Below are 24,686 nucleotides of genomic sequence, written 5' to 3'. Positions count from 1 at the left end.
TTGTAGATTGTGAGATGAGAGTACCTTTGGAAGGGCTGGTGAGAGTAGGAAAAACATAAAAGAAAATCATATCCTTTCCCTAACTCATGGTTTATTATATGCCTAAACGTGACTGGCTTTTCTCCTGGAGGTGACCAATTTAGAACTTACACTTGAGTTGTTTGGTCTCCAAAGAAGGAGGCACAGAGTGCTAGAACCCAGAATTTTTGGACCCGAAGTTATAGTGACTACTAAACATCAACACATAACAGGAGAAAGGAGAAGTGGTAAAGTCGATTAGCCAGTACATTTTACTTTCCATCAGACACTGACTCCAGAAGAATGTAAAAATAAATATTTATCCACCTTTGGTTTGAGTTGTATGTTTCAATCCATCTCAAGTCACCGGTCATAGGGACTTGGGATTGGCCCCTCTAGTCGCTTCAGCTTCCGTCCCAAATCCTCACCTGGCATTACTACTTTTCTTCTAGTATGTGCCTGTATTAGTTTTCTAGGGCTGCTGTAAAAACGTTACACAGACTAAGGACTTAAACAACAGAAATTTCTTATCTCACAGTTCTGGAGGCCAGAAGTCCAAGATCAGGTGTTGGCAGGGCCAGACTCCCTCTGAAGGTCCTAAGGAATGGTATGCACAGGCCTGTCTCCTGGCTTTTGGTAGTTCCTTGGTTTGTGGCAGCATAACTCGAATCTTCATGTGGTGTTCTTCTCCCAAGATGCGTGTGTACGTTCAGATTTCCCCTTTGGTAAGGACACTAGTCTTTTTGGGGTAGAGGCCCATCCTACTTCAGTATGTCCTCATCTTAACTAATTACATCTGTCATAACCCTATTACCAAGTAAGGTTACATTCTGAAGTGCTGGGGATTAGGACTTTAACATATGAAATATTTTTGGGGGTGGGGGACACAATTCAACCCATAATGCCACCCTTCTCTGTCAAAAGAGAAACATTTTTTCTTTGGACTCTCTCATCTCCACCTCCCACCAACTTGGTTGTGTGGTCCCTTTTACCCATTTGATCTCTCTCCTGCTTTCCCTTCTCCTCTCTGGCTTTGGGCTTGGAGTATTAGTTCATTGGAGTTTATGTTAAGTAGGATGGGCAATGTGTCATGGATCCTATAAATGGAGAGAGGAAGAGAATGAAGAGTTATTTGAGGTGGACAGGCATCAGGATGGAGGACATGCAATTGCAGTATTGACTTTCTACCAGGGCATTTCCAATGATTTAATATAATAAAGTGTCTTTATTCTTTCTCTTTCTTGATTTACATGGCTCCCTTCTCTAAATCTCCTTTAGGCAGGGGGAGAGGGGTAGACAACTTTTCTTACAACATTCCCACTCTACCTTGGTACTTCTCCAACTTCATCATGGGGCTGACCTGCCATTGGATGAAGCTGGACCCACAGAGATGAGAGGAGAACAATGCATATGCACATGCATGTACAGACACATAGATAAACATACAACGCAAACAAGTCCTTGGTGATATTGTTGAATCTCTCAATCAAACCAACCCCGAATCTACCTTCTTTCAGGACTTTTAACTATGTAAGTAAAATACAGTTTCCTGTATCTTAGAAGATTTGGGTTTTCTCTTATTTGAAACAAAATGAGTCCAGCACAATACAATTAGAAAGTTGGAAGCACAAAACACAGGCCAAGAGACGAGCCTCAGTTTAGGTGTTTTATCAATGAACCCCACCTCTACAATATTGTAATGCTATCATTTCCAGAATACCACATTGAGACAATATCTAAGTTGGTAACCTGGATATTCAGTAAGATGAAATAATAGTCATGACCTTGACACAAAGTCCACTTTCAATATCTTGTTTCCATTTTTCTGACTTCTCTATAATTTGAAATATTTGAGAGATAAACCTAGTTGAGTAAAGGCAGGAGAGAGAATAATTCTTAGGCATCTACATGTCCATAAAAGGTACTTTAATCCCATCTTATTTTATTCTACAATAATCCTCTATAGTGGTGATTAAAACCTTTGTTTCACAGATATGAAAACAGTGGCTCAAATAAATTATATAATTTGTTCAAAATCCAAGATTGGACTGGAGTTCCTCCTTGTACCATAATCAGCGTTTCCTTGTTTCTCATATTGTTTCAATTAAGAGGGAAACATTTAAAGTATCAGTAGCGTTCCAAGAAAGTAATTACATTCCTTTTGTGTTTGCATATTATCCAGAATATGACTACAAGAAGGATGCTAGGAATATCAAGTGAATCTACCTGCGTAATTAGCCTGAAGTCATTTCTAATCCCTGTATAATTTGCTCCTCTTTAAATTGTTACTTTTGGTATTTTTAAAAGTAGTTTGGCCTTTTAAACAGAATATAAACACTTAAAATGAACTAATATAGACCTATATTGTAATTCCAGCTCTGACACTTACTAGTTGGTTATTTTAGCCAAGTCACCTACCCTCACTGGGTTTCCAATTTCCCTACATTGTAAAAGTCAGAATAATAATACGAACCTTATTGTGAAAGATAATAAAAATCATTTGAAAGTACCTAGCACAGGGCTTGACATATGGAAAGTTATCAGTGAATATGTAAATGAGCTATAAAAATAGTAGTAGAGAATAAAATAAATAATGAATTTTTATTGTGTAAAAGAGGTGAGCCTCAATCTTCTCATCGTATATATTAATCTAACTACTTTACATGATCATTATTGCATGAGATAATTTGAGATTCTGTAGGAAACAAGGTTCCACGGAAACTTCCAGTGTCCTAATAACTTCATAATATTGCAACTTAAAATATGAAACCAGTTGGAATGGATGGAAAGTTCCTTGGAAATCTAGTATCTTTTTTTCATTTTTGAGTTCATTTGCTTTAAACAAAGCAGGAACCGTATGCCTGAAATACTATTTCTGTCTCCCTCTATTTATCTGAAGCATGATATTCTTTAGAAACTTTTTGAATTTTAGTAGCTTTTTGAATGTATAACTTCCTTCTTTGATCTATTGTTTGTGGTGTCTAAAATGCTCATTTAATCATGCCTGCCATGCATTATTATTTAAATGCCTCATGCTCTTATCCAATCACTTTGCTATCTAAGAGATATTAATTGAATACTCAATTCTGCAGAGTACTCTGAAGGGGAAAAAAAAAAGGTGAACCACGAATGATACCTGCTTGTATGGATATTATTTTTGCTTACTCCATTTGAGATATCTGCAGCCACTCTGTAACCGCAACAGATATTAGCCTGAAGCCAGCACATGGGGGATTCCAAGCCAAGAGAATTGTTGAGAAATGCAATCAAAGCCATTGTGTTACACCAACTCTGAAACCTACCTTATCTCTGGATTTCTATTCCTGAGAGCTTTATGAACTATTTCCATGTTATGTAGGCTAAGCTCAGTTTGATTTTCTGTTGTTTACAGGCTATGATATTTTAGTTGGTATACCTACTCTTTTATCTCTTGTGTGACACCCTAAGTTCCTGAAGAGTGGGGAATGGTTTATGAGTTCCTTCATTGATTGACACAGTTTTGAACCTAGGGTGGGTACCCAGAATTTGAATTCAGATATTTATGATTCCATAGACCATGATAACACATATTAAAAATAATGATTCTTAGTGTTTTTAGGGTCATGTTCCTTTCAACAGCTGATAAAAAAGTATTGGCTATATCCACGAGAAATATAAATATATACACTTCTGTTTGCAACAAACAAAATATTTACATGCAATTTCAGGGTTTTATAAGCCTCTAAAGCCATTCATGCACTCAAGGACCACTGCTAAGAATTCCATTCTAGGTGATGGCTTTTGTCTAGAAATTTACATTTCCCCATCCTCCACACTGTTCTTCAAAACCCACCTAAAATGAAATGTGACCTTCCAAACCTATGTAAAAAGGGCACTTGTTTTTTTACTTACCAGTTAATGTCAACGTTATCTACACACATTCCCTGCTATTAATTTGAGAGACATTAATTTAGTGCCCGATACTAATGGAATAATTTCTGTAGTAAAGGAAGGAAATCTTCAAAATTTGAAATGACCATGATTTTAAAGTACTTTATTTTTTCATAAATCCTGACATTAATAACAGTAGTAATAATGAGTATTTGTATAGCGGGTTTCAGTTTTCAGAGTTTTTGTCTGTAATTTATTCTACTCTCAACCTCATGAGGTGGTAAGAGTGGACATTTGTTGATTTATGACTGTCCAGCATCCATTAATTTGAGGGACCTAGGTGGCCCACACTTTGTACAATCTCAGTGGGACAATAAATCAATGTCCACTGCCCTCCTAATAGAGGACTAGAGGCCCCTGGAGGCGGTGCATACCTTTCCCTCCAGACTTTCACTCACTGCTTCAAAGAAGCCGATGGGTTTGTAATCTACACTTAGTTGATTAGACTCTTTCCCCCACTACTTTGTATGTGTGTCAAGTGACTCACAGCAGGGGAAAAAAATGGCCCAAATCCTTCATTCTGGGTGTGGCACTCTGCTGAGATGGTAGGATGCTCTTGTTACCTTGATCTTATTCTGATTTTTCATTCTGGTTTTTGCCTTATTTCTCAGCCTGGGCACTAGCCTATCAATTTACTTTGTGACATCTTTGACAACATTCCAATACATTCCCTCTTCAAGTTAACCAGATTTAGACTGAGCTGCTGCCAGGAAAGAACTTTAACGATGAAGAAAACATAGTAGACGTTTAAATCTCGGTATTACGTACGAGAACGTAGAGTTGCAATTAGACAGTAAGAAGTGAAGCCAGACCTTTAATTTAAGACTCAGAGGGTTCTCCTCTTTCTGCTGCTCTTTTAGGTAACTGCTTGTTTGTTTGTTTGTTTTTATATATATATATATATATATATATATATATATATAATCATTTGGGTGTGTGTATATAAGGTATATATATAATATATATAGTCACTTGTGTGTTCTTTGTGTGGAGGCAAGGACTGAACAGAATTCCACCTTGAACTTTGTATGAGTTAAAATGAACTTGAGCTGAATTAACAAAAAACATCCAAAATAAGAATGTTTTAAACAAAACCATTTCCCCCCCACCCCTCTTTCTCAGGTAAACTAAATCTAGAGGGAAGGGCTAGTTTAGCAGTTGTGAAAAGTTGTCAGGCAGAGTCAAAGCTTCTTCTAGCTAACCTCTCAAATATCCCTAGGATGTGGCTCTTGTTCTCATGATCAAAGATAGCCTATACATCATCTGTGTTCCCAGATCTAGGGTTGAAGAGGGGAGGAACATGTCCATATCCCTTTAAGAGACTTATTGGCAATACCTCTCCACGTATGTGTTTATACTTCATTGGCCAGAACTCAGTCATATCACTCCCTAGCTGCACAGGAGTCCTATTTAAGCTGGACAAAAATAGGCCCAGATAAATGAAGATTTTTAAAGTTTAATTTTCGTTGATGATTTTATATATATAATATGTATTTCATATTTATATATATTTTTATGATAAATATATCATAAACATATACCCTGATAAATTTTCTCAAACTAAATATATTTCTGTAAGCAACATCCAAATAATTAAACAGAACAATATCAGCACCTAAAATGAGAATTCTTTTCATAAAGAAAAGGAAGGAATAGGTACTTCGGGGCAACTGGTAGTCTCTGGCATAAACACCAAACCACACTGAACCACAGTAATTTGCTGGATATTTGATGTAAGCAACCATTTCTTCTTCTAACTGAATCACCATCCAATCAGTATTTTCATCACAGCATCCCCAGTGGCAAGCTCGGTGACCAGCACAGAAAAGTTGCTCAGTAAGTTAAATGTATGTTGAATCACCGATTGAACAAATGAACTTCTCAGACTCCCCCCAAAGTTGAAATATTGAATTAACTAATTTGTACCTGAATTTACAGAGAATGTTTCATAAAATGTTTGAACTTGTACAGGAAGGGAAGGTTGAAAGTTACATCAAATTTGCTAATGAATATTTCCTTGCTGAGTAATTAGTTACTAAGTTTCACGTACTAGGCATCTTATATGAATTATCTTGTTTAATTTGCACAGCAAGTTAGGTAGTATTATCCTTGTTAAAAACTGAGGCTCAGAGGGATTAAGTCGTTGCTTCAAAGTTACCTTATTAGTAACATTTTCCTAAAATTCCTGTTCCTGTGTCACTTTTCTATGCAAAAAATTTCAATCTCTTTCCTTTGCCTTCTTCCTATAAGGACTCTCTCTCCGGGTCCACTTCATTTTTCTCTGATCCCCCAAATACTCTCTATATTCTGGGTCTTTTAATCAACTCTTTCTAATCTCATTTTACCTTTCCACACAGGCACACAGTATTTCAATTTGCTAACTTACTTGGCCTTCAGGCCTTAGTTTAGATGTTACTTCCTCTAGGAATTGTGGCTGTCCCTCTGTGTCAGTTTTCTCCCTTTTGTAGTCCCACCTGTCACCTCTCATCAGAGCACATCACAGCTTTATTGTGATGCTAGCTTTCTTGTTCCATGACCCCTGGGTGATAAGCTTGAGAAGAGGACCATATTGCGTCCACTGCTTTATACTCAAGCACAAAATAGTCACTTAGAAGTAACTGTTGGATGATTGAACGAGTCAATGAATGAATGAAGTAGTGGAGCCATGGTTCAAAGCCACTTCTAGGCAATCCCAAATCTTGTGTGTCTATCTAACCCTATGATATGCAGCATCACTTTAGAGTCCCTTGTCAGCAAGACAGACCTGTCATCACATGTAGAATCCAAGATGGGCTTTATCTTCTCCAGAACAGCACTCACCCATAGAATGTGGCTTTCCTCTGTGCTATAAAACACTTTGCTGCACACTGCATCTCTCATCTTGACACGAGCGGCCATAAAACCTTTCTTTGTGTAACTTTTACCGTGATGCTGGCTTTCCATTGCATTCCACTTACAAGTGTTCCTCTTTGAGGCACCAGAACTCTAATTGGTGAGACCCAATCAGCCCTAGTGGGGTATGTCACCACAGAACACCTATTACCTCATCACTCCACGTGTTGGAGATCTGGACATTGATGCATGTACTGTGGGGGAAGGTCCAGGACTAGCTCCCGGGAGAGGATCACTCATCCACTGAAGCATCTCCATCTTTAGCTCTTTGGATTCTGTGAGCTGCATTGGCTGGGGTTTGATTTGCCGTTAAGGGTAGGTGAACTCAACAAATGAGGACGATTTTCCACTCTTACTCTCTCATTTCCAGCGCAGCCCCGGTCCAGACATGGCAGAAGCCATTTATTGTGGATGCAGAGCTGTGGCTAGGGCAGCCTGAACCGCCTGATATACGTGCTCTGTCTGGGCTTTTATAAGGCAGCTGTTTCTCTGAGGATCAAGCTCAGGTATCAGGAGTGTGAATTATGAGTCCTAATCAACTTGGTCATGCTTTGTGGCCTGGGAAAAGCCAGAGTGTTTCCCTTTTATGATTTGAGGGTGCACTTTTTTGCAGCCTGTGGAGCAATTAGCCAATCTTTGAAATGGATACCCTGTAAATGCAGCGTGTCCTTGGAGAGCCACTATGACAGGTTACTCTGGGAGGGGAAGCCGTGTGGTGGTCCCACAACTGCTTTAGTGCTCGCTAAATGGCCTGCAAGTCAGGGGAAACACTGACTGTAAGAGAAAGAAGATAAAACTTCCAGACAGACAGGAACATCAACACATCCATGGCTATCCCTCCCCCCACAGGATCATCAAAATGTTGAAGAGTTTCCGCTAAAGGTTCAAAAGGATCATGCTATTTACTTTATTATGAAAGTTCACCTATTTCTCTGATTGTAACATTGATTTTATCAGGGCCCAACATCACGTTTGTGTAAAGGAAGAGAGGATCTCTTGAAACGGTTGAGAAAGACCAGGAATCAAATATCCCCCAAGTTTAAATGAGAATCTGAACCAAGGTGAAGTGGGACCTCTGTCCTTGGTGTGATTATTTCTCCCCTGTACATTTTATAAAAAGTTATTGAGATGAAATTCATTTAACATAAAATTAACCATTGTAAAGTGAACAATTCATTGCTATTTAGTACATTCACATTGTTGTGCAACCACCATCTCTACCTAGTTGCAAAATGTTTTCATCACTTCCAAATAAAACTCTAAAGCCATCAAGCAGTTCCTCCCCATCTTCCCCTCCCCCCAGCTCCTGGCAACCAACATTCTGCTTTCTGTTTTTTTATGGACTTACCTATTCTGAATATTTCATATATAAATGGAATCACACAATGTGACCTTTTGTGTCTGACTTCCTCCCTTGTACATATTTAAGGAACCAGTATTAAATTAGATGACTTCATGTCAGGCAAAAAGATAACTTAGTTCCAGAGCTCTGGTTCCAGAAAACTGAAAATTATCATTTATTTGATATGGGTACTGAAAATATGAAAACAAAAATCATTAAAAATGAATTTTACTGTCCTCAATAAATAGGACCATTATCTACCCAATTTCCAAGCTTCCAACTTAAATATCAGCCTTGATTCCTCCCTTTCCTTATGCATCAACCTTCAATTAACTAGCAATTCTTCTTTCCAAGTACTGAGAGATTCTTTAACGTACTAATGTTTCTCTAATACACTGCCATTTTTTAAAAAATTCAAGACTCTTATCATTTCCTTTCTGGACCACCAAAAGAGCTTTCTAGTTGATTTCTAACTTCAGTCTTCACTCCCTCTAACCCATTTTCCAAGCAGTAGCTTTTGTTTTATTATTATTATTATTTTTTACCCTATTAAAAACCTTCAAAGTTTTTGCTGCCTTCAAAATAAATCTGAACTGTGTAACGTAGCCACCATATAACTAGATTTAGCCTCTCTGTTCTCAATCTTCCGTCTTCCCTGCTATGTTCCATCTATTCTGAACTCCCTTAAGGTCCTGACTGCACCCCTTTTTTTTGGTCCTCCACAGGCCTTTGTTTTTGCTACTTCCTTTCCTGGAATGCCCCCTTCCTTCACCCTTCTTCGCCTGTATATCCCCTGCGTTTCATTTCAGGACTTAGATGTTTCTTCTAGGAAGTATTCCCTCCACCGCCCACCTCCCCAGCACCTGCAATTTGTCACCCTCCTCAGCTCACATCAGTCCCCTGGAATCAGACTTTTAATTGCTTAGTTTGGTACTTTTCTCTTCCCTAAACTGTACAACATTTGAAGACAAGGATCATGGCTCATTTATTATTGAATCCCCAGTGCCTAATGTAAGACCTGGTACTAATTTATTGATGGATCATGGAATATTGGGAAAGCTTAACTGACTGGTCCCGAGAGACCAGAGACCAAAGGTTCACTATATAAGGCCGTGTCATATTATATTATTTTTGATGAGTTGGATGAAATGATGCCCATCTAGAGTTAAAAGAATAAATGTCAGAAATCCCTTGCTCAGCTGCGCTGGAAGAAGCAGTCTGAGTAGTAAAGTTTCTGTCATTGTCTCCATTGAGACTCTTGTCTCCCTGAACCCTGAAATCTGGCCCTATATACAAACAATGATCTTTCCTCCTTGTGAAAAATTTGTAGGTCTTAAGAGTTGACTTAGTCACATTCTGGACTTACTTCCTGACCTCAGTTTATGAAATGGAAGAAGAAAACTGAATGCAATAGCCCTGAAGGAAACTTACCCAGTGAAACCAAACTTGAGCCAGAATGGGCTGGCAGTTAAATGTCTATGTGTCTGTGTGGTCACTGAATCAACCACTGGTCATTGAGTCGGGGTTTGGAAGACCATCTTACAGGACTGAGGCTGATTGATTTTACTGACCATCCAAGCAGCCTCAAACGTTTGCTGGATTTGTTTTCACAATTTTTGCCCCCCATGAAGAATTGGTCACTCCCACATTTGTTCTAACATAGCACATAGTGCAGGCAACCGCTATGGCATTACAAGGTCTGTAATTATTTAGGGACATATCTGTCTCTCTTTGAGGATAGGGATTGCTTCTTAAATTCTTCTTTCTATCTCTTGTATGTATCACAGGACCTGTACAGATGAAGTACTTAAATTGATAAATTTAATAGCTCTGAATAGTCAGTTATTTCATAAGAGTGAAATTGTGTCTGATTCTTTTCTCTAGTACTACTATAGTTTCATAAAACCCTCTCAATTATTCTTGGTATTATTGATATTATATAAATTAATAAATTCACCTTAATCGAGAAGCATAATAGTATTACTGATTATACACTGTCTTCCAAACTCTGAGAGTTTAATGGTGCTCCTGTATCAGAGATGGTCCTGGGACCAACGGGCATGGTTCTACTTGTTAGTATTCTGTGTTCTCAAAACCACACTAGGAAATATATGTTATTAGGAACAACTCAATATAAAACACAAATTTATTGTGAAATTATATGTGTCTCATATATCAAATTTTAGTTGAGGCTGATAAAAATGGTTTGAAGTGAAATTAAAGGCTGTCTACCCTAGTAATGACCAGAATGCAATGTGTCTGGTCTACTTGACCACAGCCAGACCTGGAATCTGTGGGGCTCCTTTGCAGGGGACATTGTCTTGACTCAGTCGTGCCTGTCGGTAAAGACCACTTTTTGGTTTTGGTGATTACATTTTCTTGGAAAAGATAAAGATGCCTCCCAGCTCAGAGTTCCATAGTTGAGACACAAGGAGCTTTATTCTCCTTGTGGGAATCTGAGAATGTCGATCAGAGAACCACCCAGTCAGTTCAGAGGAAGGGGAAGATCTTCCCACATTCTTTACTCTGACTCAGTTTCCCAGAAGATGTGTCCAGTTATTTTAGTGAGTCATGAAAAATCCCTAGAGGTATCATACTTTTCTGAGTTTTGTGCTTTTTTGTTCCCCTCCGGAGAAAATTAAGGTGGAGGGTGGAGAAATGGTGATGATGATTTAAAAAGAGGAGAGGGTTCTAAGACAAAAGTGGCAAAAGACTTAGTCATGCAGTCGTGAAACTTTGTAACTCTGTGGCCTTGGGCAAATCATCTAACCTCTACCCGCCTTAGTTTCTTCAGTAAGCTCAGAAAAATAGTGTGTGATTTTTTTTCTCCTAAAGGCTCAGAATGAGGAATAGGGATGCTGTTTACTAAAAGATGCATTATTAATAATGTATTTTGTATTTATTTTAAATGATACAATTTTGTAAGATTGCTTGCACAGAAACGAATTCACCTCTGCAGTGTACTTATCTTAATGGGACCATTGAACCTGCGCAGACAGGGAGAACTTTTTAGGGGCTATCAGTTTAGCTGAGCTTGGTTCTGATTTTGATGGGTGGTCTTACTAAAGAAGTGCTTGAGGAGGAGTGTGATGGACTGAATGCTTGGGTCTCCCACAAATTCATACGTTGAGGTCCTAACTCCCAATGTGATGGTATCGGGGTAGATTAGGTCATGAGGGTGGGGCCTCTGTGAATGGATTCGTACCCTTATGAAAGAGACCTCAGAGAGCTCCCAACCTCTTCTGCCATGTGAGGGCATAGCAAAAAGAAGGCTATCTGTGAACGAGGAAGCAGGGGCCCTCACCAGATATGAGATCTGCCAGAATCTTCTGGCACATTGATCTAGGATGTTCTCCCCTCCAGAATTATGGGGAAAAATTTCCGTTGTTGATAAGCTACTCAGTCTATGATATTTTGTTATAGCAGCCTGAATGGGCGAAAACAAGGAGCTAGTCCTGCTATCTTCTACCTCCTTCTTGATTCCAGATGGGCAACTACAAAAAAATACCCATGCCATTTTAATGGGTTTCATCATATATCTTGTTGTCAATGTTATACAGGCCATGACTTCACTTTTATATTAGTGAGAGAACTCTTTAATTTTGGAAGATAGAGACTCTATGTGTGTCTCTGTGCCTTAGTTTCTTTACTTATCAGATTGGGCCCAAAATTCTCATCCTCCTTACCTTAAAGGGAAGTTGTGGGCTTCCCTGGTGGCGCAGTGGTTGAGAGTCCACCTGCCGATGCAGGGGACACGGGTTCGTGCCCTGGACTGGGAAGTTTCCACATGCCGCGGAGCGGCTGGGCCCGTGAGCCATGGCCGCTGAGGCTGCGCGTCCGGAGCCTGTGCTCCGCAACGGGAGAGGCCACAAAAGTGAGAGGCCCGCGTACCGCAAAAAAAAAAAAAGGGAAGTTGTGATGTCACATAGTAAAGATGCTTTGAGAAATGGGAAGCAGTAATTCAATGTGAATTGTTTCTCTTTTACCTTCTCTTTTGGCATATAGCACTGTGCTGGGCAACTATGAGACATGGAGTAAGTAATCGTTGAATGATTTAAATGATTCAAATTTCAAATGTTAGATTTGAATGGCCATTGTGACTCTCTACAGATAAACAGTGCTGACTGGTTTATTTATTGCAAAGTTTAGAGGAAGAAAGCTGCATAAGTGCATATGTCTTACCCTTGGATGAGACCAATGCTTTCTCTTAAATTAGTAACAGTCTCCTGGGTTACACAGGCTAATGGGCACCATTTTAGTTTCAATAGATATATAGCAGGTTTCTCACCCTGGCACTACTGACATTTTGGGCTATATACATCTTTGCTGTGGGGCTGTCTTGTAGGTTGCTTAGCAACATCTCTGGCCTCCACCCACTAGATGCCAGTAGCAATTTGCCCAAGTTTTAAAAACCAAAAATGTCTCTGGACATTGGCAAATCTCTGCTAGGGACAAAATTGTTCTTGCTAGCCAATCTTACTTAGTTCTTTAATTGGAAGAGTGAGTAAATGAATGGATGGATAAATGAATGAACGAGTGTAAAGAAAAGAAACAGAAAACAGACTTAGAAGGGTTGTTATACTTCATCAAACTAACAGTCCCTTATAGTCTCTGTTTTTCTCATACTCTAACAGTAGAAATAGAAAAAAATACAGAAATGTGTGTGTACATCTGTGTGCATTCCTCACCCAGACACAACATACTTAGTAGAGCTACAATTTTTAGTATCCCTAATTTCAGGCCTGGGAATATAGGTTGAGATGCTAAAGTAGTAGAGAAATCAACTGTTGGCTATTTGTTGGTTGATTGAGTCACTCATGTAACAACTATCTATGGATCACGTGCTAGGTATCAAGGTCTGTATTAGGCATAGTCTAGTGGATTTAAACACATGAATAGCTATCTATAATATCAGGTAATGCAATACACACTGCTATAGTAGAATTAAGAACATATTGCTATGAGAACACAGACTGTCTCTGTCTTAAGGTGTGGGTAGTTTCAGAAGGATTCTCTGAGGAACATCGGAAGTATCCTACAATTAATAATTTGTACAAGTTCTCCTAGTTGTGTGTACCCCTAAACAATCAATCACTTGTTTATGTTATTCTATAAATTTTTAAGTGCTGAGCCTTTTCCATTTAGTTAGTTCTCTTTGTGGATAGGAATGAGCTTGGTGTGTTTGAGAAGTGGCAGGAAGCCTGTTTGAAAGGCGTTGTGCTTGGTGTGCCATATGCTACGGCAATGAACAAAACAGACACTTGTGGCCTTCCACAACCTAGTAAAGCAAAATTCTACACTTTTGTCCTTCACTCACTTCATGTACATCCTTAGGTCAGTAACCTTATCAATCTAAACCTCTGTTTCCCAAGGTGTAAAATTAGGAGGTAGGATGAGATGATTTCAGCGTGTCACCGTTTGACCTTCTAGTATTCCACATTATTATATCTCTCACAGCCCTTATATCATTAAGTTCTCAACAAAAGTCAACTGCTGTTTGGTTAAAGGAAATAAAATGGATGGGAAATGCATCTTGTTAGAGGCTTAGGTTTTTTCCCCACTTTTTTTTTTTAATGTCTTTATTGGAGTATAATTGCTTTACAAAGGTGTGACAGTTTCTGCTTTATAACAAAGTGAATCAGTTATACATATACATATATCCCCATATCTCTTCCCTCTTGCATCTCTCTGCCTCCCACCCTCCCTATCCCACCCCTCTAGGTGGTCACAAAGCACCGAGCTGATCTCCCTGTGCTATGCGGCTACTTCCCACTAGCTAGCTATTTTACATTTGGTAGTGTATATATGTCCATGCCACTCTCTCACTTTGTCACAGCTTACCCTTCCCTCTCCCCGTGTGCTCAAGTCCATTCTCTAGTAGGTCTGCATCTTTATTCCCATCTTGCCCCTAGGTTCTTCATGACCTTTTTTTGTTTGTTTTTTAGATTCCATATATGTGTGTTAGCATACAGTATTTGTTTTTCTCTTTCTGACTTACCTCACTCTGTATGACAGATTCTAGGTCCATCCACCTCACTACAAATAACTCAATTTCATTTCTTTTTATGGCTGAGTAATATTCCATTGTATATATATGCCACATCTTCTTTATCCATTCATCTGTCGATGGACACTTAGGTTGCTTCCATGTCCTGGCTCTTGTAAATAGAGCTGCAATTAACATTGTGGTACATGACCCTGAGGCTCAGGTTTTTGAGAAGTGGCACCACCTTGTTGGGGAAGACATCTTTGCCTCATTGGATATATTCACTAGAAAAGTAAGGGAACTGAGAGGAAATGAGAAATAAGGGATGTCAACATCAAGTTCTGAAAATACCTGTATGAGTGCGGAGGCTCACATCTGGGAACATTATTTCAGTCTTACAAGACTTCCTTTTTTTTGTGTAGGATGTGTAACTAAAAGTTCTTTATCTCACAGATATGAACTAAAGATATCACACTCATAGGTGATTTATTCCTAACCTGTTTTTCTACCCAGCATATATTACACTTATAGTTATATAAGTTATCTATAATAGTTATAAACCATAGTTACAATTTTTGACCTGGATACTCTATGAATTCTCAAGTTGCTGCCTATGTAGTATCTAATTTGTTCCTCCTAACAACAATATGATATAGGTTGGGTGAGGGTCATTATTCCCATTTTATAGATAGGAAACTGAGGTTCAGAGAGCTTATTAACTCGCCTGAATTCTCACAGGTAAGAAACTTCGGAGGCATGATTCCACTTCATTTGTTTCCAGAGCAATATTCAGAAATGAATAAGACTCAAACCAAAGGCAAGCTGCAGAGCAAGAGAAGATATTTGCACCACACATGCTAACCAAAGGACTCTACAAAATATATAAAGAACTTTACAAGTCAATAAGTAAAAAATAGACAATTCAACAGTAAAACATGGGCAAAAAACTTGAACAGGAATTTCATTAAAAGAGTATATCCAAGTGATGAATAAACTTATGAAAGTCTGTTCACCTTTATTAGTCATCAGGGAAATGAAAATTACAATCACAAAGCAATATCACTGTACATTAACCAGAATGGTTCAAATGTAAAAGATGGAACATATCAAAACATGTTGAACGATAGGTACATTAGTTAATAGGAGCCAACTGATAGGGAACAATGGTAATAATTAATAGCAAGAATAGCTAGTGAATGTATTGAGTAACAGGAACTCTATACCCTGTTGGTGGGAGTATACATTGTTGCAGCCACTTTGGAAAAGTGGCCATATTGACTTGGATAAAGTTGGATATTTTCATACTCTGTGACCCAGTAATTCTAGTCCTAGGTATCCAAAAGAAAAATGTACCTCTGTTGACAAAAAATCATGTGCAAGAATGTTTATAGCAGCACTCTTTGTCAGTGTCCAGAACTGAAGTAATCTAAATATTCATCCACAGAGAGATTAATAAACAATTGTGATATAGTCACATAATGGAATAGTATACAGCAGTGACAATGAAGAGTAACACTGAAGCTAACAACATTAATTTATCTTATAAACATGGAGTTTAATGAAGGAAGCCCTAAGCAAAAGAGTCCCTACAATAGTCTTACTGATATTAGAAATAAGGATAGTAGTTAGCTTTGGGTTGTGGAAGAGGATGCAGGGGATTTTGGGATGTGGAAGATGTTCAGTTTCATGATATAAATGTTGGTTACACAGGGCTGTCAGTTTGTGAAAATCCATTAAGCTATCCATTTATGATGTTATTCCTCAATAACATTTTACTAAGTCAAACAAATAAAGAACTGGAGTTATTAGGACACAATGAGTATCTCTGTATGCCAGGAAGAGAGATGACTCCACGGAAAAGTTAACAACAAATTTGGAGGTAGGTTATTTAAGAAAGTATAAGTGAGGAAATGAAGAAGAATGGAAATTAGAATATTAGTGTGTGAATAGACCACTGGCCACCTGTTCAGATGAAGAAAAACAGCTTCATGTGCATTAAGTAAATTGCTGAAGGTCCAACAGGTCGTGCGTGGTTTAGCTGGAATTCTAATCAAAGTCTTTTTATTCCATAGCTCATGCTCCTTCAACTGTACCATCTCAGCAGGCAATACTTTACTTCAACCCTGAAACAATAAAGAATAGGAAAAACAGAAGGAGGTAAAAGGGTAGACGTCATCAAGAAACAATTTAAAATATTGGTTTAAAGTCTGCCTTTCACCATAAGCTCTAGATCCTTATCTACCCTGTTAGCTACTCTTTATCCGAGAAAAATTCTTTAATTGAAAGAATGAGTGAATGAATGAATGGAGAGGAAAAAGAAAACAGCCTTGGGATGGATGCCACACTCCATCAAACTAATACAGTCTCTAATGGCCTTTGGTTTTCGTATTCCAAGTGAAGAAGCAAATAGAAAAAAAATACACACACACACACACACACACAGACAACACACTTACTTGGCCTACAGCATCAGGGATCTCAGTATCCTTAATTACAGCTTATATTGCAGGCTACACAGAAGCACTGCTGATTCCAGTCCTGGCATGACTCCTGTTCAAACATACTTCCCAGAAATCTTAGGCAGCTTGCCATGGTAAGGAAACAATTTACGTCAGGTTTTGAGCAGGGGACTCCGTCGAGGGTGGGGAGGAAGGCGGGGGCGAGTCGTTAAAGGTGGTAAGAGTAAGGCTTTTCATGGAGGCTACAGCTGATCAGTATTTCCCTGGTCCAGGATGAGGACAAAGCCCTCATTATTCCTCTTTGGCTCACCATTGCCTCAGCAGCTCCGTTCTGAAAGTCAGTGGCTGCCTGAAGATTCCTTTGGGGATACAGAATGAGTCTGGCTATGATGCTAAAGAATTTTCCTCTCTTTTGCTGGCTCTCTTGATGGTTTGCTGTAGTTACAAGATTTCTTTTTATTAATTATAGACAGTCTTTAATGTTCCCTTTAGTTCATGGACTGGTATTGAAATGACCTCAGAAATTATTTTGTCAAACTTCTTCCCATTGCAGGAATTATTTGTGTAGCAGAAAATCATTCTCCATTCGATAACTATTTATTCGTTGTGACAGTTATTTTTAATATTCTATCTAGTGTTCAACTACTCTTCCCTTCTTGCTAACAGCACTCTCATGGAGTTGTTTTTTTTTTTTTTTTTTTTTTTTTTTTTTTTTTTTGAGTGGAAGCATTATGTCCACACCCAAGCAATAAATTTTTTTGGTATAAGTCAATCATGATAATCTCATTCTCATACTTTCAGCATTCTTTGAAGCCTTAGTATACCTTAGTTTTGTCCAAAGAGACCTAAGAAAATGAAGTTTTCCTGCAGAATTCTCAAAGAGGTTTTGATTTCTGATAAAAAGGGACAGACACACGGCAAAGTCCTTTCTCATTCTGGCCTTGACTGTGAACATGACAGTTGCTACCTTGTGACCATGAGGGTAATGGCAAGCAAACCACAGACTTTATTGATCTATTGAACCCACGTAAGTTACTCTTCTTATATACCTGTTGGTAGGAATGTAAACTGGTACAGTCACTGTGGAAAACAGCATGGAGGTTCCTCATAAAATTAAAATAGAACTAACATATGATCCAGCAATTCCACATTCCACTCCTTAGTGTTTATCCAAAGAAAATGAAAACATCAATCTGAAAGGATATATTACCTTCAATGTTCATAGCAGCATTATTTATTACAGCCAAGAAATAGAAACAACCTAAGTGTCCAGGGACAGGTGAATGGATAAAGAAGCTCTCTATCTATCTATCTATCTATCTGTCTACCTGTCTCACAAACACTGTATGTTTCCATTTGTGTATAGAATCTAAAAAAACAAAGCAAACAAACAAATATAACAAAACAGATACAGATTCACAGATACAGAGAATAAACTAGTGGTTATCAGAAAGGATGTGGGGTGAGGGATGGGTGGAATAGGTGAAAAGGATTAAGAGTTACCAACTACCAGTTATAAATCACAGACATGTAATGTTCAACCTAGGCAATATAGTCAATAATAGTAATAATGTTGTATGGTGTGCATAATCTATAAAAATATCAAATTGCTATATTGGAAACCTGAAAAAAATATAATACTATAAGTCAACTATACTTCAATTAAAATTAAAAAAAACAATGTCACTAAGGTCAGGTTTTCTGTTTCTTGCAAATACATGTATATATGTACTATTTTCGAGGCACTGTGTGTGTGACAGCCTTCAGCCATCGGATCCATTAGATCTTCAGTGTCGACCTCAGCTACCCAGAACTACCTAACTTGGGGTCTCACCCTTCCTTGGAAACCTATATCTTGTGCCTAAGTGAGATGGGGGTGTAAAGACTCAGTCCTTTGGGGCCAATGTGGGATGCTCTGACAGGCAGTACTTAGTCCAGAGCTCCCCACTAGGTTGACTGAGGGTTTGTTGAGCTAGCATTGCGTTAATGACCTTGAAAGGCAGTAGCAAGGAAAAATACTCCTAATGGGTAGAGTTTTGGGCATTGCATCTGGTTATCCATTTTGTGTGAAAAGATAATTGGCCAAAGAGGAGAGAAGGGGTGATATAGGGGTAGAGGACTAAGAGGTACAAATTATGTATAAAATAAGCTACAAGTATATATTGTACACCATGGTGAATATAGCCAATATTTTATAATAACTATAAATGGAGTATAACCTTTAAAATTTATGAATCAGTATATTGTACACCTGTAACTTACATAATATTGTACATCAGCTATACTTCAATAAAAAATTCACCATGATAAAACGATAAGGGTCAAAAAGGGAGGGACAATAAAGAGATGAATGTGAGAAAGAATGAAGCAGAAGAAAAATGGGGCAAGACAGAGAGAGAGTGGGGACGAGAGAGAGATACGAGTAAAAGAGAAAATGCTTCTCTATGGTAAAAAAAAAAATTACACATTTTAAGGTGCAAATGAAAGATGAAGAAAATACTGGCAGCACATATTAAAAAGTTTCAAAATCCATAACACAGAGAGTTCCAACACATAAATAAAGGAAATAGATTGGGTTGACCTTTTTATTTCTTATGAAAGTAGTAGGTAAGTTGTTTAATTAATGATTTAAAAGAAGACATCAAGGAGAGAGAGGCATTCTGGATGTGCTGTTCATGCTGGCAGAATTGCACATTGAGGGGCCAGGTTTGGGCCTTTGGGTGCCCTGTCTTTCCAGTCAGTCCTTCAAGAAGCAATTCCAATCTTGGTGAGTAACCAGTATCATCAGGTACTGATTATTAGTCCAGACTCCATTTTATGAATGAAATATAGAGAATATAGCTATAATGAGGACTAAGGAGTTCTTGTTTGTCATCACATTTTCCCCCAGTGGGGAAGTTGCCAAGGAAAGTGAAGTCAGTATCAGTAGCTTATTGAACAAAGGCAGTAGACCCGCAGCATCTTTTAAAAGCTGTTTTTGGAACCCGTAGAGAACAGTTGAAAGAGCCCAGGTTTGGGGGGATAGAAAGATCAGGATCTGATTCTCAGTTCTAGCAGTAATTAGAGCAATTTTCTTATTCTCTCTGGACCTCAGTGTTTTATCTCATTTCAAAGAGGTGATGATTTTAAAGGATTGTTGTGGGAGATTAAGTGGGAATTCCTGGCACTCTAAATGCAGGCGTCCCCATTTCCAGGACATCAAAGCCTGAGACTGGCTAATCAGAGCTGCTGCTTCTTCCTTGTACTGTGCCACTGACCTTGACCCAATTTCCATCACCATGCAAGCCACGTGGATCTATTAACATATCTTCCCTCAGAATGTCCAGTTGTAATTCAATAGATGAACTAACAACTGTTCTGGGTCACATCTGAGATCTGAGGATGTACACAGTTACTCTGGTTGAATTTGGGTGATTTCCAAGTTTCCTGCGGACCACATTTACAATGTCATGTCTTAGGAAGGGCTACTCTGGAAAGTACTGTTTATTACTCACAGATTGTTTTTAGTCTCTGCCAGGAGCCTTTTCTCACCTTTTCCCAATTTTTATTTATTCAACAAATTCTTTTAGAGTATCTATGATGTGCCAAGCACTATGTGAAGCGTTGGGATACACGTCTTAGTAAGATCTGGTTCTGGAGATGAAGTGTGAGGAATATAGACATTTCGTTAAAGTAAAAATGTGATCAGTGCTAAAATGGAATTATATCTAACATTTTTATGTCATTCTCTGAATCATAGTATCTTCTTGAGATACTGTTAGGGGAAAGTCCAATTTCCTATTAGCATGTTTCCAGGAAGAAACCTCTACTCCCAGGAGAGAAATGAATTAGGACAGGAACATTTTTGCCTATTTGAGCCACTGAACTGACAAAACAAGTGCCAGATCTGGGTGTGAAGTTTATACACAGCTTTAGCTTTCTTTTCTTCCTCCTTGTTGGAACAGGCCTAAAACTGTCCGGTTTCTACAGGGAGAAAAGTTTAATATGATGAAAGCAGTGGTGGTGGAAGGAGTAGTTGGAAGCCTTATTCTGACAAAAGGTTAAAGCACATCCTCTAATTCACCTCATCAGTCATGAAACTTTGTTTTGTATTCATTCTTCTGGTCCTCCTGTTGGTCATTCTTTTCTGCAGTTAATGTGTGCATTGTTCTCTGTGTGTCAGGTTGTGTTTGTTTTTCATGTTAGTCAAATATCCTACATCCTTGCTAATTTTGTATCTGCTTATTTGATCAGAACTTGAGTGAGGGATGCATGAATTTCTGCCAAACGACTGTGACTTTGTTTATTTCTCTTTTTAGTCCTATTAGTACTTGCTTTATGTACTTTAAAGCTATGTTATTAGATGTAAATTTAGATTTGGTACATTTTCTCATAGGTTGATCCTTTTATTATAAAAAAATTGCACCTTTTAATCTGTAGTAATGTTTCTTGCTTTAAAATAACTGTCAAATATTAGTATATATCAAACTTCTTTTATTAATGTTTGCATTGTATAAATATTTCCAACCTTTTACTTTCAAACATTCTATATCTTTGTATTTAAGGTATGTCTCTCTTAAGAAATATATAGTCAATTTATTTTTATTATTATTTTTTTATTTTTTAATTTTTTTAATTTTTATTTTTTGCTTTATAACAAATTTAATCAGTTATACATATACATATGTTCCCATATCCCCTCCCTTTTGCGTCTCCCTCCCACCCTCCCTATCCCACCCCTCCAGGCGGTCACAAAGCACCGAGCTGATCTCCCTGTGCTATGCGGCTGCTTCCCACTAGCTATCTACCTTACGTTTGGTAGTGTATATATGTCCATGCCGCTCTTTCACTTTGTCACAGCTTACCCTTCCCCCTCCCCATATCCTCAAGTCCATTCTCTAGTAGGTCTGTGTCTTTATTCCTGTCTTACCCCTATGTTCTTCATGACTTTTTTTTTCTTAAATTCCATATATATGTGTCAGCATACAGTATTTGTCTTTCTCTTTCTGACTTACTTCACTCTGTATGACAGACTCTAGGTCCATCCACCTCATTACAAATAGCTCAGTTTCATTTCTTTTTATGGCTGAGTAATATTCCATTGTATATATGTGCCACATCTTCTTTACCCATTCATCCGATGATGGACACTTAGGTTGTTTCCATCTCCGGGCTATTGTAAATAGGGCTGCTATGAACATTTTGGTACATGTCTCTTTTTGAATTATGGTTTTCTCAGGGTATATGCCCAGTAGTGGGATTGCTGGGTCATATGGTAGTTCTATTTGTAGTTTTTTAAGGAACCTCCATACCGTTCTCCATAGTGGCTGTACCAATTCACATTCCCACACATTGCTCTTTTAATTGAACTATTTAATCCATTTACTTTTAAAATAACTACTAGTATATTTTTATTTATACGTACCATATCTCTATTTCTGTCTACTTTTTGCATTTTTTTTGCCTTCACTTGGAGTAATCATTTGTTATCTAATTTTCTTTTATTACTTTATTAGCTATATGTCGTTTCACTGTTTTCTGTCATTATCCTAGAGAATTCAACTCCATTTACCCTGTCCCACATTACTGAGCTATTATTGTCATGTATTTTAATTCTACGTATATTCTCTCTCTATTTCATATCCTATGAAACAGTATTATTTTTATTTATATACTCAGTATTCATTTAGATTTGCCCACCTGTTTACTATTTCAGTTGCTTCTCATTCCTGCCAGGTTCCCCAAGCTCCTATTGCTTCTCATTCCTGCCAGTTTCTCCAAGCTCCTATCATTTTTCTTCTGGCTGAAGGTCTCCCTTTATTAATTCCTTTAGTGTAGGACTGAACATGGTACATTCTTTCATATTTTGTCTTTTAAAATATCTTTACATTATTGATTGATTGATTGATTGATTACGGTATGTGGACCTCTCACCGCTGTGGCCTCTCCCATTGTGGAGCACAGGCTCCGGACGCGCAGGCCCAGCGGCCATGGCTCACAGGCCCAGCCACTCTGTGGCATGTGGGATCTTCCCGGACCGGGGCACAAACCCGTGTCCCCTGTATCGGCAGGCGGACTCTCAACCACTGCGCCACCAGGGAAGCCCTTCACTTTTATTTTTGAAGGATATTTTCACTGAGTATAGAAGTCTGGGGTGGTCATTATTTTATTCAGTACTTTGAATATGTCATTTCAACTTTTTCTGGCTCCTATCTTTTCTCTTATGTAGTCAACGATCACTATTGCTAGTGCTGATGCTCATTTGAAATATCTGTCTACCCACCATTCTATTTATCTGTCTATCCTTCTCCCACTGCACTTGGGCTGAGGGACAAACACATGCCTCCTACCCTAGGGTAGGGTGAAGGGTGATGGCTCAACGCCCTATGACTGTTCAATTAAACTCTCATTCTGCCATTTTCACCTCAACCCTTTCACATCCTCAAGTGAGACCTCCCACCCTCTTTATTTGGTCTCTCCTGACTTTATGTAGATTTACAATATGCCAACAAAAGAAATTTTGGAGAAACTACATAATTAATGTTAAAATACAACCTATGGGTTTAGACTTACTGAGTAATTGTTGTTACGTTTACAACAGAATTCTGAGTTTTTTTTAAAAGTGGAGTTAAAATTATTACTTTGAAATGTATCCTGAAAGTCTGTTTAATGATGGAGTGCCTGAATTGTAATTAAATACCAAAATTATTTTGTTTTAAAAAAATAACTAATCAGTCCTCTTCCTCATCACTTCTTAGTTTTCTTAAGTGTCTCAATTGAAATGTTATGGTTTCTATGTATTTAAATCAGATCTGAAGTCTTTTAAGGACCCACTGAATTAATCACAAAATGTATCACTTTAGGCATCCTTAGGATATACAGAACTTGTTTATTTTAAGTGAGCTCACTGAATAATGCCCATCTGTTTTTGCCTTTCTTCTCCTCCTTCAGGTTGATGGAGCACCATGGAAATTCACTGAAGGCTGCTAGCCAGGAGACTCAAGAAGGAATTGTCAAAGAGGAGAACTATCCAAACATTGTCTTTGCAGCCTAAACAGGAAAGAAAACTCATAGGTAAGTAATAATAGGTGCTCTGTGTGCCTGAACACTCTAAGAAGGGTATTGTCTGGACTGGGGAACTGTGGCTTTGGCTACACATTCAATGAACCAAGGTCTATGAGGTTCAAGTTCAGAGAAATGGATTTCTGCCACTGCAGACTCATTAGGGCTGATGCTATCACAGTGCTAAAAGGAAAACCTTATGTTCACCTCAGGGCTGCCAACTGTCCAGCTGCCATCTGCATCAGCAACGGCAAGGAATGCTCTGAATTTGGACTAGAGAAAACATAGCCAGAGCCAGGCTAGTCAATGAGCCTAATTATAATAATGCTAATAATAGCAAACCTTTATTGAGCCCTTACTGTGAGCCAGCACTGCTGAGAACAGTCTGTGTGCATTACCCCGTTTAATCCTCACTACTCCAGTCATGAAGCTGGAGCTCTTATGAGGACAGTTTTGCATCTAAGAAATGAGGCTCAGACAGGTTAAGCAATTTGTCTGTGATCACTCAGCTGGAGAGGAGTGGAGCTGGGTTTTGCACTCAGGTCTGTCTAAGGCTGTTGCCCAGAAGCCCACCACTTGGCTTTTCTGACTCTGAAGTCCAGTCTCTCAGCAGGGCACTCGGGTCCTCCAAGATGTGACTCAGAGCATCCTGCCCCTTTCCCCACCCCCAGACCCCAGGGTCTCCCCTCCCCACCACCCAATGCCTCTTTTCTCTGGCCCTATTGCAGATTCCAATCCCTGCACACATCTTGCGCTTCTAAGATCCTTTGCTTTTGCTCATTACTTGTGCCTTAAAGGTACATTCCCTTTTCCCTGCCAAACCAACTCTATCATCCATTAATTCTCTGTGCAAAGGTCACTTCCTCTGTGAATCCTGTCTCAGCATCCTCCTCCCAACTCTTGGCCTCCTTAACTGCTCCTTTAGTACCAACTTCATATTTAAGCACAGAGGTCAGCAAACTATGGCCTGAGGGCCAAATCTGGCCTGCTGCCCGGTTTTGTATGGCCCACGAGCTAA

This window comes from Hyperoodon ampullatus (assembly GCF_949752795.1).
Source record: "Hyperoodon ampullatus genome assembly, chromosome: 17".
NCBI lineage: Eukaryota > Metazoa > Chordata > Mammalia > Artiodactyla > Ziphiidae > Hyperoodon > Hyperoodon ampullatus.
Note: the sequence above shows the minus strand (reverse complement) of the source record.